The 19278-nt window shown below is 44.7% G+C and overlaps 1 protein-coding gene across 5 annotated transcripts in view; it reads right to left on the bottom strand.

The window, feature by feature from the left end:
• The window catches only part of LOC129818246 (LHFPL tetraspan subfamily member 2a protein-like), a 76855-nt gene extending 63953 nt beyond the window's left edge, over positions 1–12902 (bottom strand). For 2 of the 5 annotated variants that reach the window (XM_055873998.1, XM_055873996.1), the window contains exon 1: positions 12640–12902. The gene's annotated coding sequence lies outside the window, so the exon portion shown is untranslated. Of the gene's footprint in view, positions 1–8641; positions 8698–12639 lie in introns of all 5 variants that reach the window. The other 3 variants (XM_055873997.1, XM_055874001.1, XM_055873995.1) reach the window with 3 other exon arrangements.
• Positions 12903–19278: the final 6376 nt, after the last annotated feature.

Here is a 19278-nt window from a genome sequence, read left to right as displayed (position 1 = left end):
ATTACTCTGGCCTATACACAGAGAGGGATGATACACACCATTACCCTGGCCTATATACAGAGAGAGATGATACACATCATTACCCTGGCCTATATACAGAGAGAGCCTGGTACACACCATTACCCTGGTCTATATACAGAGAGAGATGATACACACCATTACCCTTGTCTATATACAGAGAGAGATGATACACATCATTACCCTGGCCTATACACAGAGAGAGCCTGGTACACACCATTACCCTAAACTATACACAGAGAGAGACATGGTACACACCATTACTCTGGCCTATACACAGAGAGAGCCTGGTACACACCATTACCCTAAATTATACACAGAGAGAGACATGGTACACACCATTACTCTGGCCTATACACAGAGACCAGAGATCAGGGCTTTAGGTCTCCAGTCAATATGAGTGGAAACAGTGGGCCTTATTCAAAAACACTTTCTAAACACTAGCTCTTAGGGGTTATTTTATTGCACTATGTGAATTTACATTTGGATTGATTAGACATAATCAATGGAAATCAATAGAAACATATTTACTATGTGAAACTACACAAAACCTCCTGCAGGGCCCAGGCCACTCACTCACAATGACTGAACTATCCCCCTCTGTTTAGGACCTGTGTAACGTCCTGACCAGAGTTCTTATGTGTTTTGCTTGTTTAGTGTTGGTCAGGACGTGAGCTGGGTGGGAATTCTATGTTGTGTGTCCAGTTCGTCTGTTTCTGTGTTCAGCCTAATATGGTTCTCAATCAGAGACAGCTGTCAATCGTTGTCCCTGATTGAGAATCATATATAGGTGGCTTGTTTTGTGTTGGGGATTGTGGGTGGTTGTTTCCTGTCTCTGTGTTTGTGTTCTGCACCAGATAGGACTGTCTCGGCTTTCACGTTTGTTATTTTGTTATTTGTTAATGTTCATCATTTATCGTTATATTAAACATGTTGAACACTAACTGCGCTGCATTTTGGTCCTCTCCTTCATCCCAGGAAGAAAGCCGTTACAACCTGGCTTTCTCCGTCTCCATGACTACCCTACCATAGTTTATCACCTGCAGCTAGGGCCTAGTGCCGACGTCATAGCGCTAGTCACCAACTGCAATTTAATATAAAAACAATAAAACAAGTCTCAAATATTAGGAAAATGTCTATACATTTCAGCTGTTTGAAAAACATTGCTCTGCTATTACATTCATACAGAGGAGTGCTGGGCTGAATGAGACAATTCCGTTTACACTAAACTGCCCTGCTACGAGGTGGGCAGCTGTTGGACGAGACGTGAGACATTTGCAAGTTACAGTAATAGGCAGCGCGTGAGTTTCAAATTAGGGAAAGCAACAACAAAAAAATCTAAGATTATCACCTTCATGATTAAGTATTGCATGCATCTATCATCACATTTTCAGACTTATGTAAGATAGTCTACTATTCCTAATGTGATGAGTAGATTGGATAGTCATAAGTTATGCTAATAATATTACTGACTCACTGTTCGTAAAAAAAGACCGCTCTGTTTCTCTTCTCTTTTCTTTGCACACATCCAGAGCTCAGCCCCAGCTAGAAAAGGCTGAAAAAAATATGCCCTTTTTATAAGGACATTTCATGCAATTCAACCCATTTTACTCTCCATGACTGAAGCCAAAAGCAGAATCTTCAATAGCACAAAAAGGACAGAGTAAGCTAATCTGCTGACACTGACAAACTGAGATCAATACCATAGGCCCTTTCCACATCTGTAACAGACTTCTTCAAACAAGGTATGATACAGGCATTACGGAACATGAGCATACGAAAAACAACAACTTAGGGTCAGAAATCCAGTAATCATCATATCCAAGATGGCGTAGCAGTGTAGCAGTGTAGACGTGTTTCTTTAGTCCTCTCGTGTACGTTTGTATTTTTTCGTATTTCCTGTATATATTTTAACATTTTTTTTCTATCTCTTTTCGATTTTTAATTCGATTATACCTTCCGGTAACCTACCTCACCCAATGTGATACGGAATCGCTATTATTTTTTAACTTTGGAACACTTTCAAGAACCCCCAGTAGCTAACCAGCTAATCAGCTACAAGCTAATTTAGCAATTTTTTTGCCGCTGCTAGCAGCTTTTACCTTCTGCACAGACACCAGCCCTGTTATTAGCCTGGATATTACTCACCAATTTACCAGCATCAAACTGTCTCTCGACAACAACGCCGGATTCCTGCCGTAATCCCTGAGCCACTACTTCTGATCCTCACAGCTAGCTTGCAGCTAGCGCAGCTAGCGCCACTGCCACGAAGCTAGCACCAGTTAGCAAACACAATTCTACAATTCACAACCTCTCTTTCGCCATCGCCATCCGGCTTGGATTCTCTGTCGACATGACCACGTCTGGTCTGCAGACGAATACCCCATCCGCTGTGCCCTCAACCGGCCTCCGTCTGAGCAGACCCCCTCCGTCTGAGCAGACCACCCCCCGGGCTACTAACTTTAAACGCCGCGTGCTAGCTTAGTGGAGGCCTCCCTGCTCCATCTACGGCTGCCCCCTGGACACTATGATCACTTGGCTACATAGCTGATGCCTGCTTGACTGTCCATTAATTCACGGTACTCCATTCTGTTTATTTGTGTTTTATCTGTCGGCTCTGTGCTTTAACTCAGGATCTGTGTGTAGTTAATCCGACCCTCTCTGCCTAGTCGTCACCATTTTTACCTGCTGTTGCTGTGTTAGCTGACTAGCTGCTGTTATCTCACCTGTTGTTTTAGCTAGCTCTCCCAATCAAGACCTGCAATCACGTTATGCCTTATTGTATGTCTCTCTCAAATATCAATATGCCTTGCATACTGTTGTTCAGGCTAGTTATCATTGTTTTCGTTTGCAATGGACCCCATAGTTCCACTCTCCGTACCTCTGATACCTCCTTTGTCCCACCCCCCACACATGCGGTGACCTCACCCATTGAGACCAGCATGTCCAGAGATACAACCTCTCTTATCATCACCCAGTGCCTGGGCTTGCCTCCGCTGTACCCGTGCCCCACCATACCCTGGTCTGCACATTATGCCCAGAATCTATTCTACCACGCCCATAAATCTGCTCCTTTTATTCCTTGTCCCCAACGCTCTAAGCGACCAGTTTTGATAGCCTTTAGCCGCACCCTCATCCTACTACTGTTCCTCGGGTGATGTGGAGGTAAACCCAGGCCCTGCATGTCCCCAGTCACCCTCATTTGTTGACTTCTGTGATCGAAAAAGCCTTGGCCTCATGCATGTCAACATCAGAAACCTCCTCCCTAAGTTTGCCTTACTCACCGCTTTAGCACACTCTGCCAACCCTGATGTCCTTGCCGTGTCCGAATCCTGGCTTAGGAAGGCCACCAAAAATTCTGAGATTTCCATACCCAACTATAACACTTTCCGTCAAGATAGAACTGCCAAAGGGGGAAGAGTTGCAATCTACTGCAAAAATAGCCTGCAAAGTTCTGTCATACTTTCCAGGTCTATGCCCAAACAGTTCGAACTTCTAATTTTAAAAATTAATCTCTCCAGAAATAAGTCTCTCACTGTTGCCGCCTGCTACCGACCCCCCTCAGCTCCCAGCTGTGCCCTGGACACCATCTGTGAATTGATCGCTCCCCATCTAGCTTCAGAGTTTGTTCTGTTAGGTGACCTAAACTGGGATATGCTTAACACCCCGGCAGTCCTACAATCTAAGCTTGATGCCCTCAATCTCACACAAATCATCAAGGAACCCACCAGGTACAACCCTAAATCCGTAAACATGGGCACCCTAATAGACATTATCCTGACCAACTTGCCCTCCAAATACACCTCTGCTGTCTTCAATCAAGATCTCAGCGATCACTGCCTCATTGCCTGTATCCGCCACGGGTCCGCGGTCAAACGACCACCCCTCATCACTGCCAAACGCTCCCTAAAACACTTCTGCGAGCAGGCCTTTCTAATCGACCTGGCCCGGGTACCCTGGAAGGATATTGACCTCATCCCGTCAGTTGAGGATGCCTGGTCATTCTTTAAAAGTTACTTCCTCACCATATTAGACAAGCATGCTCCGTTCAAAAAATGCAGAACCAAGAACAGATATAGCCCTTGGTTCACTCCAGACCTGACTGCCCTCGACCAGCACAAAAACATCCTGTGGCGAACTGCAATAGCATCAAAGAGCCCCCGCGATATGCAACTGTTCAGGGAAGTCAGGAACCAATACACGCAGTCAGTCAGGAAAGCAAAGGCCAGCTTTTTCAAGCAGAAATTTGCATCCTGTAGCTCTAACTCCAAAAAGTTCTGGGATACTGTAAAGTCCATGGAAAACAAGAGCACCTCCTCCCAGCTGCCCACTGCACTGAGGCTAGGTAACACGGTCACCACTGATAAGTCCGTGATAATCGAAAACTTCAACAAACATTTCTCAATGGCTGGCCATGCCTTCCTCCTGGCGACTCCAACCTTGGCCAACAGCCCCACCCCCCCCCCCCCCCCCCCCCGCTGCTACTCGCCCAAGCCTCCCCAGCTTCTCCTTTACCCATATCCAGATAGCAGATGTTCTGAAAGAGCTGGAAAACCTGGACCCATACAAATCAGCTGGGCTTGACAATCTGGACCCCCTATTTCTGAAACTGTCCGCCGCCATTGTCGCACCCCCTTTTACCAGCCTGTTCAACCTCTCCTTCGTATCATCTGAGATCCCCAAGGATTGGAAAGCTGCCGCGGTCATCCCCCTCTTCAAAGGGGGAGACACCCTGGACCCAAACTGTTACAGACCTATATCCATCCTGCCCTGCCTATCTAAGGTCTTCGAAAGCCAAGTCAACAAACAGATAACTGACCATCTCGAATCCCACCGTACCTTCTCCGCTGTGCAATCCGGTTTCCGAGCCGGTCACGGGTGCACCTCAGCCACGCTCAAGGTACTAAACGATGTCATAACCGCCATCGATAAAAGACATTACTGTGCAGCCGTCTTCATCGACCTGGCCAAGGCTTTCGACTCTGTCAATCACCATATTCTTATCGGCAGACTCAGTGGCCTCGGTTTTTCTAATGACTGCCTTGCCTGGTTCACCAACTACTTTGCAGACAGAGTTCAGTGTGTCAAATCGGAGGGCATGTTGTCCGGTCCTCTGGCAGTCTCCATGGGGGTATCACAGGGTTCAATTCTCGGGCCGACTCTTTTCTCTGTATACATCAATGATGTTGCTCTTGCTGCGGGCGATTCCCCGATCCACCTCTACGCAGACGACACCATTCTGTATACTTCCGGCCCTTCCTTGGACACTGTGCTATCTAACCTCCAAACGAGCTTCAATGCCATACAACACTCCTTCCGTGGCCTCCAACTGCTCTTAAACGCTAGTAAAACCAAATACATGCTTTTCAACCGTTCGCTGCCTGCACCCGCACGCCCGACTAGCATCACCACCCTGGACGGTTCCGACCTAGAATATGTGGACATCTATAAGTACCTAGGTGTCTGGCTAGACTGCAAACTCTCCTTCCAGACTCATATCAAACATCTCCAATCCAAAATCAAATCTAGTCGGCTTTCTATTCCGCAACAAAGCCTCCTTCACTCACGCCGCCAAACTTACCCTAGTAAAACTGACTATCCTACCGATCCTCGACTTCGGCGATGTCATCTACAAAATAGCTTCCAATACTCTACTCAGCAAACTGGATGCAGTTTATCACAGTGCCATCCGTTTTGTTACTAAAGCACCTTATACGACCCACCACTGCGACCTGTATGCCCTAGTCGGCTGGCCCTCGCTACATGTTCGTCGTCAGACCCACTGGCTCCAGGTCATCTACAAGGCTATGCTAGGTAAAGTGCCGCCTTATCTCAGTTCACTGGTCACGATGGCTACACCCACCCGTAGCACGCGCTCCAGCAGGTGTATCTCACTGATCATCCCTAAAGCCAAAACCTCATTTGGACGCCTTTCCTTCCAGTTCTCTGCTGCCTGCGACTGGAACGAATTGCAAAAATCTCTGAAGTTGGAGACTTTAATCTACCTCAACAACTTTAAAAATCTGCTATCCGAGCAGCTTACCGATCGCTGCAGCTGTACATAGTCCATCTGTAAACTACCCACCCAATTTACCTACCTCACCCTCCATACTGCTTTTATTTATTTACTTTTCTGCTCTTTTGCACACCAGTATCTCTTCTTGCACATGATCATCTGATGATTTATCACTCCAGTGTTAATCTGCTAAATTGTATTTATTCGATTTATTGCCTACCTCATGCCTTTTGCACACATTGTATATAGATTCTCTTTTTTTTCTACCATGTTATTGACTTGTTTATTGTTTACTCCATGTGTAACTCTGTGTTGTTGTCTGTTCACACTGCTATGCTTTATCTTGGCCAGGTCGCAGTTGCAAATGAGAACTTGTTCTCAACTAGCCTACCTGGTTAAATAAAGGTGAAAAAAAAAATGAAAAAAAAAAAAAACCCTTATCTTGATTGGAACCATCAAATCAAGGCCTATGAAAAGAGGAGACAAATCTAGCTGGAGGAGGAAATGATTGTCCTACAAAAACTTTCCAGGAGCATGGACTCACCGAATGATAAAGACAGTGAATATGTAAACTCAACAGGGATATAGCCGATGCTCTCTGCTATAGAGCCAATAGGATAGGCAACTGTTCGCTCAATAGCCTATTGGGAGTTGCACATTTTCATGTGCCTAACTAAAGACAGGTTAGAGTTGCCTATTTTAGACGCTTTATACTGACAGTCACAAATCAACAATCAGCTATTTGCGCGTTTCCCGACTGTGTGCTTCCCGAATTGTGCACTTCCCGATTATAGGTTATGTGCTGTCCTTTAAAACAATCCACAGCTATTTATTAAAAGAATCTAATGATCCTCTGTGGATAAATCATGCTCTCTGGTGTAGTGATTTTATGGATTGTATAAAAAAAATTATAGACAGGAGTAATTGTCATTTTAACAAGTTCAATTTAATTTACTTTAGGGGAAGCTTAGCTATTGGATGCGCCTCCTATTATGACAGTAATGTGTCTGGAGAATCTCCTTAACTCTCGTCAATGTGAAAGGAGCAGAACTAGTAGAACCTGGTTTACAGTTGGACATCACTCATACTGAAATACTATTCCGTTTGAATGAGTCATCTAACACTAGACTGGAAGATGACAGCCTATCTTTAGCAGAAGGTAGTGGGCCAAGAGGGGAGGGGGGGGGGAAGAGAAAGAGAGAGAGAAAGAGAAAGAGAAAGAGAAAGAGAGAGAGAGAGAAAGAGAAAGAGAAAGAGAAAGAGAGAGAGAGAGAGAGAGAGAGAGAGAGAGAGAGAGAGAGAGAGAGAGAGAGAGAGAGAGACCGTTATGGCAGTTGGTTTGTGACTGTAGCGCTATGACATCGGCCCTAGGCATTAGCTGCAGGTGATAAACTATGGTAGGGTAGTCATGGAGACGGAGAAGGCCAGGTCCTAAACAGAGGGGGACAGTTCAGTCATTGCGAGTGATGTGGCCTGGGCCCTGCAGGAGGTTTTTCACCGAGGCCCTGCACGTAAAATAACGGTAAGCTAGAAAAGAGTTGTCAGAGCTTGATTAGACTTCTTGACTTGGTTGAAGGGGCTGACCAGTACTGAAAACCAGAACGTCTCTACAGCTTGAGTAACAGCATCTCTTATAGAATACCAGCTTTAAACTTCTACAGCAGGGTGGAGTTGATGTCTGTATCAACAGTGAAGCAGTTCTATTTTTCAGATATAAACCAGTAACGAACGACAACACAAAGCATTCATATCCCAAAGTCTGACTAACAACTACAATCATGTAGCCTGTCATCTTCAACACCAGTATAAAACCCAACACAAAGCATATTTTTCATAATCAGACACACACTATATGATAATCTCCTTACCGCCAGGCACAGAGGGCCAGGTGTCGCTGATTGGCTGTAATCTCTCTCCTCATTAGCATACAGCTGTGAGGCTGTATGAGTTCCAGACTTGAGTTCCAGCCAATCAATACCCATAAACCCCAGACAGAACATCTGCTACCATGGCAACCTAAGGATGGCTGAAAGGATCATTCTACAAGGAACTCAGAATCCATAAAGGAAAGAATTTGCATTGTTATTAAGTGTCACAGTCATATTGGCAATAAGGAAACCAGTTTAAGTGGACTCCCAGTTGTATACACTGAGCATGTTACATGCAGAAATAACAGATCCACACAGTTTTTGCCACACCAAGTGCAAATACAAACAACTAATCTGAAACTAAATTCTATGATAGGTCAGCTGAGAAAGGCTGCTGTCTGTCTATTGTGTGAGCACCACCCTGCTGGTTTCCCAGTAAAGGCACCAGGCTGGGGGCCAGTAGGGGCCAGGAAGGGGTCGGGAGTGTTGTACCCCCAGCAGAGCCTCATCTCTGGGAGCCACGGAACCCAAAGGACAGCGGGAGAGGAGGAACAATTTGTCAGACAAAAGAGTGAAAAGTAAAGTACACTCAGGGAGAGAGAGTAAGAGAGGAGAAGCGAGTAATTAACGCAGACGCTGCCTAATCTTATCAGTGTGCATGACTGCCCTAGAGTAGAGAGAGAGAGAGAGAGAGAGAGAGAGAGCGAGTGAGCGAGCGAGAGAGAGAGAAGGGAAATACCTGTGTGCCATCCCAGCAGCAAGATTTGTGACCTGCTGCCCCAAGAAAAGGGCAACCTGTGAAAAACAAACACCATTGTAAATTCAACCCATATTTATGTTTATTTATTTCCCCTTTTGTACTTTAACTATTTGCACATCGTTACGGGTATGGGTATATACCCATAATATGACATTTGAAATGTCTCTATTATTTGGAACTTCTGTGAGTGTAATGTCTACTGTTCATTTGTATTGTTTATTTCACTTTTGTTTATTATCTATTTCACTTGTTTTGGCAATGTAAACATATGTTTCCCATGCCAATAAATCCCTTTGAATGGAATTGAATTGAGAGAGAGAGGCTGAGACTGAGAGAAAGAATGTGGTATTCACTCTTCTATACAGTTATTTTCCTTACTATGATCAAGTGAACATGGCTCTGAGCAGGATGGTTGTGAAATCTATAGAGAAACTCTTCATCTTCTTTAGACCATCATATAAAATGTCATCACTTGAGCTGCTTCCACTCCTTTGACCTTTTACATAGCACTGGCCTGCCATAAAACCACTGTAACACATTTACACTGTACACACGCATACACACACACAAACACGCAGACGCATGCACATACACACACAAATAAGAAGAGAGGACAATAGTCTTCCCATTCTACTGCTCTCCTTTTCCACTCTGCTCTGCTGCTGAAGAACAGTGAGCGAGACTTTTCCAGAGACACCTGTATGAGGTAGGCCACTTCATCTCCCAACCCTCCCAACTCTCTGTGGGTCTATAAAGCCATCGGATAGACAGACACTTTTAATTCAATCACAACTGCTCCTTTTGGGAGGATGGGACGGAAAACCTCCTAACGTAATGTGACCCAGTTAGAGTGAGTCAGTAGGTCTGCCTGTGTTCCAACGCAGCCCTCCTCAGAGTATGGCGGTTGTATTGCCAATTAACGGATCTTCGGGAAAGAAGACACACTGAAAACGATTAATTTCACGTGTTGGATTAATTAGAGCACTTCCTGGGGTTTGTTGTTGAAAGACTTCTAGCCGACAAACTCGCACACAAAAATCTAAGAATATAGATGGGGGGGGACAAAGACGATGTCAAAAACGGATGTAGCAGTGAGTCAGTGAAAGTGAAAATGATCATGTTTGTTACTGTCCCCCTCCCGCATCTGGAACACTTTAGTTTGAAGCAGTATAATGCAAACAGTGGTTGAAGGGGCTGACCAGTACTGAAAACCAGAACTTCTCTACAGCTTGAGTAACAGCATCTCTTATAGAATACCAGCTTTAAACTTCAAACCCTGGTGTGGTAAAATAGGAGTAAAAAAAATGGAGTATGGAGTATTAATGGCTCCTTTTTAATTCCCCTTCAGGTAATCTGATACAAACCAAACAGCCTTGTTATCAGGACTATCTCCTCTAGTCGTGGGGTCCTGTGGTGCCAAACAGTACATCAGATGTTGGACCTGGCCTCCATACTACTGCCTGACCCCTGACCCCACAGACTCCATTTAATAAGCCAATTTTACAGGCCTGTCACACCAAGCCTGTGGTCCGGCCTTGGGTTTCACGCACACACTGATAGAGACGGGATCAGATTTCTGCTAAGAGCCCGCTCCAAATATTGATGTTAACATACTCATCATAGCAAATGTTTATATTTGGAAAAAGCCGGACCACTGCTTTGAGAAGGTGTGTATGTGTACCACTGCACCAAACCCTCCAATTGAAAGTTGCTTTAAGCGTCGCCATGCCAAAGGGGAACATATTGACGAAACCTATAAAGTGAGGTCAAGGGCCTGGTCTAATGACACACACACAGACGATATCATCAAAGAGCAGAAAAGCTGAAGTTTGGAGCGCAGACTATGTGGTCTGTATGGAGCAGACTATGTGGTCTGTATGAACTGGCTGCCAGTCAAAGACGAAGAGGTTTTATGTGACGTTAAAAGAATCGCCAACTGCACCCACACAACACCAAGCAGGCCGGGGAAAAAAGAGCAGAGGCTGGTAAGATTTTTTCCACTCTTTGATAATTTACCATTCGGTTTAGGCAAAGGAAGAAGAACAAAAAAACAACATTAAATAACTAGCCTGCACTCCTAGTCTGCACTCCTAGACTGTACTCCTAGCCTGCACAGGCAGCCAGCAGTAGGAATCTTGTATTTTCCCCTTTTCCTGAGGTCAGAGCTGAACAGAGCAGACCAGAGGAACATTCTCCAGCAGGCCTGTAATGATTGAAGCCTGTTTTATTCTGTTTTTTTTTATTGGTCCAAACACGGAACCCTGAGGGACACCACGTGCCTCGGCCCTCCGGCTCTAGCCACTGCCAGTGGTCCAACAACCAGCCGGGCTGCCAACGGCTGTCCTTTTTATTCTTAGATACTGTAAAGTCACCCATTCAATGATGCTATTAAACTTCTAAACCAGAACTGGGTGCCCGTTAAAGATAGTGATAAAGAAATTGCGTCAAACAAACGTACCAGGAAGGAAAGTGTCAACTTGAGATCGAGACCACACAGTGACTGTGCTGCAGCCAGCGACTGTCACGCATCCACGGTTGGCTATAATGTGACAATGAATGGTAGCATATTTAGCAATTCACTTTAAAGGTCCTGTCTTTCTAAATGTGCTTTGTGTATTCATGCAAGTACAGTGACGGGAAAGAGAGAGAAGAAAAATAAAGTGCAACACAACGAATTCAAACTTAACACCGGGACTAGAAGTGTTCTCTTAGGTGAATGGCTATTGATTACCTACTGACCGTTGCTATGCAGTACACAGTCCATCAATGGCTTGAGCCTTGGGACAAGAACAAGCATTCTCATTCAACACATTGCCACATCCATTATTCATACAAATCAGTATTTTACTGCGGCAATTCAGTTTGGATTCTTTAGACAATTGTATTGGCTGCCAACTCCCCTTGCAGAGTTATGGGCTGGCTAACAAAGGAAAGGGGAGGGGGTCAGGCTGGCCTATAAATGAGATCTCATATATGGGATGTTTTTTTTTTGGGACACAATCTCTATATCCTGACTATTATAAGGTTGACAATACAGGGGTCCAAAAGCTTCACCTTAGTTGGTAATCTAATATTTCTTACCCCCCAGGGCTCTCGCACACTAAGGTGAGCACAAGTGTGTACGAGCACACACCGCACACAGGTGGAATCTGTTTTCAGGTTGTTGGTTTGAAGTGGGGGAAGGGGGAGTAAGGTCAGAACCTTCAATCTCATGAGCCCCTCTAGGAAAGATCTTTAGACTTCCTCAGTTTGTCAGGAGCTAGTCATTCAGTTTGACCAGTCAACAGTCTAAATGCAGGTTTAGATATTTAAAATCACAGTTCAGGGAGTTGCCTCTGGACCATTTCGAGATCGGCCAAACTGCCCATTCACTAGGTCAGAGAGAAAAACAGCTACATCTGCCTCAGTCACAACCACATCTGCTCTGTTTACATTATGAGTTGACTGTTTGTTGTATATAAATAGGTTAATGTGTTTTGTTCATGAAATGTCATTCATTGTGAAGGCAATTGACTTTCCTTTGTGTCCTATTACTGATGTGTCAATAATTAATTTGACAGTTCATTTGACAGGAGAGAAGCTCTGCTAAAATAACTATTATACATGGGCCTATTACTAACATTAATAACGTGATAACGGCAACAGCTGATTGTATTCGTGTCAGAAAAAAAAGAATGGAAAAGTATGCTAGAATGTGCAACGTTGTCTGGCAAACTATTCGTCATTCTGGTCGGCTTTCCTGCCACGAGTTTCCCCTTCAGCGACTGGGGAAAACGCCGAACCAGCAGCTCTCAGACAAATGAAAGTAATTAGGCCTACATTTACAATGAAATTAACATAGCTCAAAAGTAGGCTGAGCGTTGTTGAAAATTTGAAAAGGGGGAAACAAAGTGAATAGGAAATCTGTGTAAATGAATAACGAGAAGAATAGACGAAAAGCGTATTGAATTGCAGAAGAAATCCTTCCCCTTACTTACGAATGGGTTTTCCAAGTTGTGCAAAACGTCCGGTGATCAATATGCTCGCTTTCCAATAAAAAATCCAACTAGCCTAAATATTTTTTGAAAATCGCTGTCTTTGGGATAGAAGTTTTCTTTTAGGAAAACGCCGTGTGTTTCTTCCACCCACACGACTCCTTGGTCCAAGTGTCTTCCTCCCCCACGCTCTCTGTGACCACGGATAACAGAGCTGCGAGCCTTTTTCTCCAGACCAGCATGCCTACATTTGGGAGCTAGTGACGTTATCCTCCTGTTACCATTTTAATCTCTCTCTCTCTCTCTCTCTCTCTCTCTCTCTCTCTCTCTCTCTCTCTCTCTCTCTCTCTCTCTCTCTCTCTCTCTCTCTCTCTCTCTCTCTCTCTCTCTCTCTCTCTCTCTCTCTCTCTCCTCTCTCTCCTCTCTCTCTCCTCTCTCTCTCTCTCTCTCTCTCTCTCTCTCTCTCTCTCTCTCTCTCTCTCTCTCTCTCTCTCTCTCTCTCTCTCTCTCTCTCTCTCTCTCTCTCTCTTTTATTGGCATGGGAAACACGTTTAAGTTGCCAAAGCAAATTGCTCTATTTCATCCCCTATATTTGCCATAGAGCCCCCTACCTGCCCTTGATTTGTCCTACATGCCCTATATCTGTTCTATATGCCCTATATCTGTCCTACAAAATTACATATATTTCGCAAACAAAGCATCCTTCACTCATGCTGCCAAACATACCCTTGTAAAACTGACTATCCTACCGATCCTTGACTTCGGCGATGTAATTTACAACATCGCCTCCAACACTCTACTCAGGAAATTGGATGCAGTCTATCACAGTGCAATCTGTTTCGTCACAAAAGCCCCATATACTACCCACCACTGTGACCTGTATGCCTTCGTTGGCTGGCCCTCGCTTCATATTCGTCGCCAAACCCACTGGCTCCAGGTCATCTATAAGTCTTTGCTAGGTAAAGCCCCACCTTATCTCAGCTCACTGGTCACCATTGCAGCACCCACCCATTGTACGCGCTCCAGCAGGTATATTTAACTGGTCACCCCCAAAGCCAATTCCTCGTTTGGTCGCCTTTCCTTCCAGTTCTCTGCTGCCAATGACTGGAACGAATTGCAAAAATCACTGAAGCTGGAGACTCATATCTCCCTCACTAACTTTAAGCATCAGCTATCAGAGCAGCTTACAGATCATTGCACCTGTACATAGCCCATTTGTAAATAGCCCACCAACTACCTCATCCCCAAATTGTTATTTATTTTATTAATATTTTTTTTGTTACTCCTTTGCACCCCAGTATCTCTACTTTCACATGCATCTTCTGCACATCTATCACTCCAGTGTTTATTTGCTAAATTGTAATTATTTCGCCACTACGGCCTATTTATTGCCTTACCTCCCTTGCCCTACATGTACCATGTACCTGTATCTGTCCTACATGCCCTATATCTGTCGTACATGAATTTTTATCTGCCCTATATCTGTCCTACATCTGACCTACATGCCCTATATCTGTCATACATGCCTTATATCTGCCCTACATGCCATTTATCTGTTCTACATACCCTATATCTGCCCTACATGCCCTATATCTGTCCTACATACCCTATATCTGTCCTACATGCCCTATATCTGTCCTACATGCCCTATATCTGTCCTACATAACCTATATCTGTCCTGCATGCCCTATATCTGTCCTACATACCCTATATCTGTCCTACATGCCCTATATCTGTCCTACATGCCCTATATCTGTCCTACATGCCCTATATCTGTCCTACATACCCTATATCTGTTCTACATCTGCCCTACATGCCCTATATCTGCCCTACAGCCCCTATATCTGTCCTAAATGCCCTACATCTGCCCTACATCCCCTATATATTTTTTTTATTTATTTGTTTTTATTTCACCTTTATTTAAGCAGGTAGGCAAATTGAGAACACGTTCTCATTTACAATTGCGACCTGGCCAAGATAAAGCAAAGCAGTTCGACACATACAACAACACAGAGTTACACATGGAGTAAAACAAACATACATTCAATAATACAGTGAAAAATAAGTCTATATACAATGTGAGCAAGTGAGGTGAGATAAGGGAGGTGAAGGCAAACAAAATATATATATAAATGAAAAAATAAAAAAAGGCCATGGTGGCGAAGTAAATACAATATAGCAAGTAAAAAACACTGGAATGGTTGGTTTGCAGTGGAAGAAAGTGCAACGTAGAGATAGAAATAATGGGGTGCAAAGGAGCAAAATAAATAAATAAATACAGTAGGTAAAGAGGTAGTTGTTTGGGCTAAATTATAGATGGGCTATGTACAGGTGCAGTAATCTATGAGCTGCTCTGACAGCTGGTGCTTAAAGCTAGTGAGGGAGATAAGTGTTTCCAGTTTCAGAGATTTTTGTAGTTCGTTCCAGTCACTGGCAGCAGAGAACTGGAAGGAGAGGCGGCCAAAGGAAGAATTGGTTTTGGGGGTGACCAGAGAGATATACCTGCTGGAGCGCGTGCTACAGGTAGGTGCTGCTATGGTGACCAGCGAGCTGAGATAAGGGGGGACTTTACCTAGCAGGGTTTTGTAGATGACCTGGAGCCAGTGGGTTTGGCGACGAGTATGAAGCGATGGCCAGCCAACGAGAGTGTACAGGTCGCAGTGGTGGGTAGTATATGGGGCTTTGGTGACAAAACGGATGGCACTGTGATAGACTGCATCCAATTTATTGAGTAGGGTTTTGGAGGCTATTTTGTAAATGACATCACCGAAGTCGAGGATTGGTAGGATGGTCAGTTTTACAAGGGTATGTTTGGCAGCATGAGTGAAGGATGCTTTGTTGCGGAATAGGAAGCCAATTCTAGATTTAACTTTGGATTGGAGATGTTTGATGTGAGTCTGGAAGGAGAGTTGACAGTCTAACCAGACACCTAGGTATTTGTAGTTGTCCACATATTCTAAGTCAGAGCTGTCCAGAGTAGTGATGTTGGACAGGCGGGCAGGTGCAGGCAGCGATCGGTTGAAGAGCATGCATTTAGTTTTACTTGCATTTAAGAGCAATTGGAGGCCACGGAAGGAGAGTTGTATGGCATTGAAGCTCGCCTGGAGGGTTGTTAACACAGTGTCAAAAGAAGGGCCAGAAGTATACAGAATAGTGTCGTCTGCGTAGAGGTGGATCAGAGACTCACCAGCAGCAAGAGCGACATCATTGATGTATACAGAGAAGAGAGTCGGTCCAAGAATTGAACCCTGTGGCACCCCCATAGAGACTGCCAGAGATCCGGACAACAGACCCTCCGATTTGACACACTGAACTCGATTAGAGAAGTAGTTGGTGAATCAGGCCAGGCAATCATTAGAGAAACCAAGGCTGTCGAGTCTGGCCTTGGCCAGGTCAATGAATACGGCTGCACAGTATTGTTTCCTATCGATGGCGGTTAAGATATCGTTTATGACCTTGAGCGTGGCTGAGGTGCACCCATGACCAGCTCTGAAACCAGATTGCATAGCGGAGAAGGTATGGTGGGATTCTAAATGGTCTGTAATCTGTTTGTTGACTTGGCTTTCGAAGACCTTAGAAAGGCAGGGTAGGATAGATATAGGTCTGTAGCTGTTTGGGTCAAGAGTGTCCCCCCCTTTGAAGAGGGGGATAACCGCAGCTGCTTTCCAATCTTTGGGAATCTCAGATGACACGAAAGAGAGGTTGAAAAGGCTAGTAATAGGGGTGGCAACAATTTCAGCAGATAGTTTTAGAAAGAAATGGTCCAGATTATCTAGCCCGGCTGATTTGTAAGGGTCCAGATTTTGCAGCTCTTTCAGAACATCAGCTGACTGTATTTGGGAGAAAGAGAAATGGGGAAGGCGTGGGCGAGTAGCAGAGGGGAGGGCAGTGCTGTTGACCGGGGTAGGGGTAGCCAGGTGGAAAGCATGGCCAGCCGTAGAAAAATGCTTATTGAAATTCTCAATTATAGTGGATTTGTCGGTGGTGGCAGTGTTTCCTATCTTCAGTGCAGTTGGAAGCTGGGAGGTGTTCTTATTCTCCATGGACTTTACAGTGTCCCAGAACTTCTTTGAGTTTGTGTTGCAGGAAGCAAATTTCTGCTTGAAAAAGCTAGCCTTGGCTTTTCTAACTGCCTGTGTATATTGGTTTCTAGCTTCCCTGAAAAGTTGCATATCACGGGGGCTGTTCAATGCTAATGCAGAACGCCATAGGATGTTTTTCTGTTGGTTAAGGGCAGTCAGGTCAGGAGAGAACCAAGGGCTATATCTGTTCCTGGTTCTAAATTTCTTGAATGGGGCATGCTTATTCAAGATGGTGAGGAAGACATTTAAAAAAAATATCCAGGCATCCTCTACTGACGGGATGAGATCAATATCCTTCCAGGATACCTCGGCCAGGTCGATTAGAAAGGCCTGCTCGCTGAAGTGTTTCAGGGAGCGTTTGACAGTGATGAGTGGAGGTCGTTTGACCGCTGACCCATTACGGATGCAGGCAATGAGGCAGTGATCGCTGAGATCTTGGTTGAAAACAGCAGAGGTGTATTTGGAGGGCAAGTTGGTTAGGATGATATCTATGAGTGTACCCGTGTTTACGGAATTGGGGTGGTACCTGGTAGGTTCATTGATAATTTGTGTGAGATTGAGGGCATCAAGCTTAGATTGTAGGATGGCTGGGGTGTTAAGGATGTTCCAATTTAGGTTGCCTAGCAGCACGAGCTCTGAAGATAGATGGCGGGCAATCAGTTCACATATGGTGTCCAGAGCACAGCTGGGGGCAGAGGGTGGTCTATAGCAGGCGGCAACGGTGAGAGACTTGTTTTTAGAGAGGTGGATTTTTAAAAGTAGACGTTCAAATTGTTTGGGAACAGACCTGGATAGTAAAACAGAACTCTGCAGGCAATCTTTGCAGTAGATTGCAACACCGCCCCCTTTGGCCGTTCTATCTTGTCTGAAAATCTTGTAGTTAGGGATGAAAATGTCAGAATTTTTTGGTGGTCTTCCTAAGCCAGGATTCAGACACGGCTAAAACATCTGGGTTGGCAGAGTGTGCTAAAGCAGTGAACAAAACAAACTTAGGGAGGAGGCTTCTAATGTTAACATGCATGAAACCAAGGCTATTACGGTTACAGAAGTCATCAAAAGAGAGCGCCTGGGGAATAGGAGTGGAGCTAGGTACTGCAGGGCCTGGATTCACCTCTACATCACCAGAGGAACAGAGGAGGAGTAGGATAAGGGTACGGCTAAAAGCTATGAGAATTGGTCGTCTAGAACGTCTAGAACAGAGAGTAAAAGGAAGTTTCTGGGGGCGATAAAATAGCTTCAAGGAATAATGTACAGACAAAGGTATGGTAGGATGTGAATACAGTGGAGGTAAACCTAGGTATTGAGTGATGATGAGAGAGATATTGTCTCTAGAAACATCATTGAAACCAGGTGATGTCATCGCATATGTGGGTGGTGGAACTGAAAGGTTGGATATGGTATAGTGAGCAGGGCTAGAGGCTCTACAATGAAATAAGCCAATAAACACTAACCAGAACAGCAATGGACAAGGTATATTTACATTAAGGAGAGGTATGCTTAATGATCATAAGGGTCCAGTGATCATAAGGGTCCAGTGAGTAGAGGTTGGTTGGGGTCACAGCGATCCAGATAGCTGGCCGGGTAGCTGGCTATCGGTAGCAAGATAGCATAGGATGGAGGTCTATTTTTAGTCACCTCGTGCGTTTCCGTTGGTAGATTAGTGGGGTTCCGTGTGGTAGAGGGGATCAATCCAATTGGCAAAATAGATATAGTGACCCAAGAAAAATTGTCCGATATACTTATTCAGATAGCAGCCGATAAGACAGCTAACGATTAGCGGGCCCCAGATGAGCGTTCAGGTAACGTCGCCACGGAGGTGCCAGTTGGATAACTCCCTCGGGCAGAACGTCGGTAGTCAGTCGTGAAGGCCCGGTGGGGCTCCGCATTTGTTGTAAAAAAAACGGGTCCGGATAGGTGATTGTAGCCCAGGAATGGCTGATGGAACTCTTCAGCTGGCTAGCTCCGGAATAATTTAAGTTTGCTCCGGGATCGACGTAAGCCAATAGTCACACGGTTTGCAGCTAGCTAGCTGCAAAATCAAGGTGTAAATGTCCAGAGCTTGCGGTTGAAATCCAGGGATATTGAGAAAAATAGGTCCGGTATGTTCTGGTCTGAGTCGCGTTGTACAAAAGTGCCGATAGATTATTGAGCTAAAGGAATAGCTGATGACCACAAAACGTGGGTAGCTGAAATACTAACGTTAGCCAGTAAACCGGCTAACTTCTGGGTAGTTTCAGGTTAGCTTCTGGCTAGTTCCTGGTTAGCTTCTGGCTAGCTTCTGGTTAGCTTCTGGCTAGCTTCTGGTTAGCTTCTGGCTAGCTTCAATTGTGAATAAAGGTAGGAGGTAAATAATACTTTTTTTCTGTAATTGGTGAGGCGGGTTGCAGGAAAGCTTTTTGTAGTTGAGTTCTTGGATAATAAAATATATAAAAGATATGCGAAGAAAGGTGTAAATATATATATATATACAGGACACGACAATACGAGGACAAAATTACGTCTGAACTGCTATGCCATCTTGGAAGTGCCCTACATATCTGCCCTACATCTGCTATATCTG

The sequence above is a fragment of the Salvelinus fontinalis genome, chromosome 21, assembly GCF_029448725.1.
Source record: "Salvelinus fontinalis isolate EN_2023a chromosome 21, ASM2944872v1, whole genome shotgun sequence".
Lineage (NCBI taxonomy): Eukaryota > Metazoa > Chordata > Actinopteri > Salmoniformes > Salmonidae > Salvelinus > Salvelinus fontinalis.
This window is presented reverse-complemented; position numbering and strand designations above follow the sequence as displayed.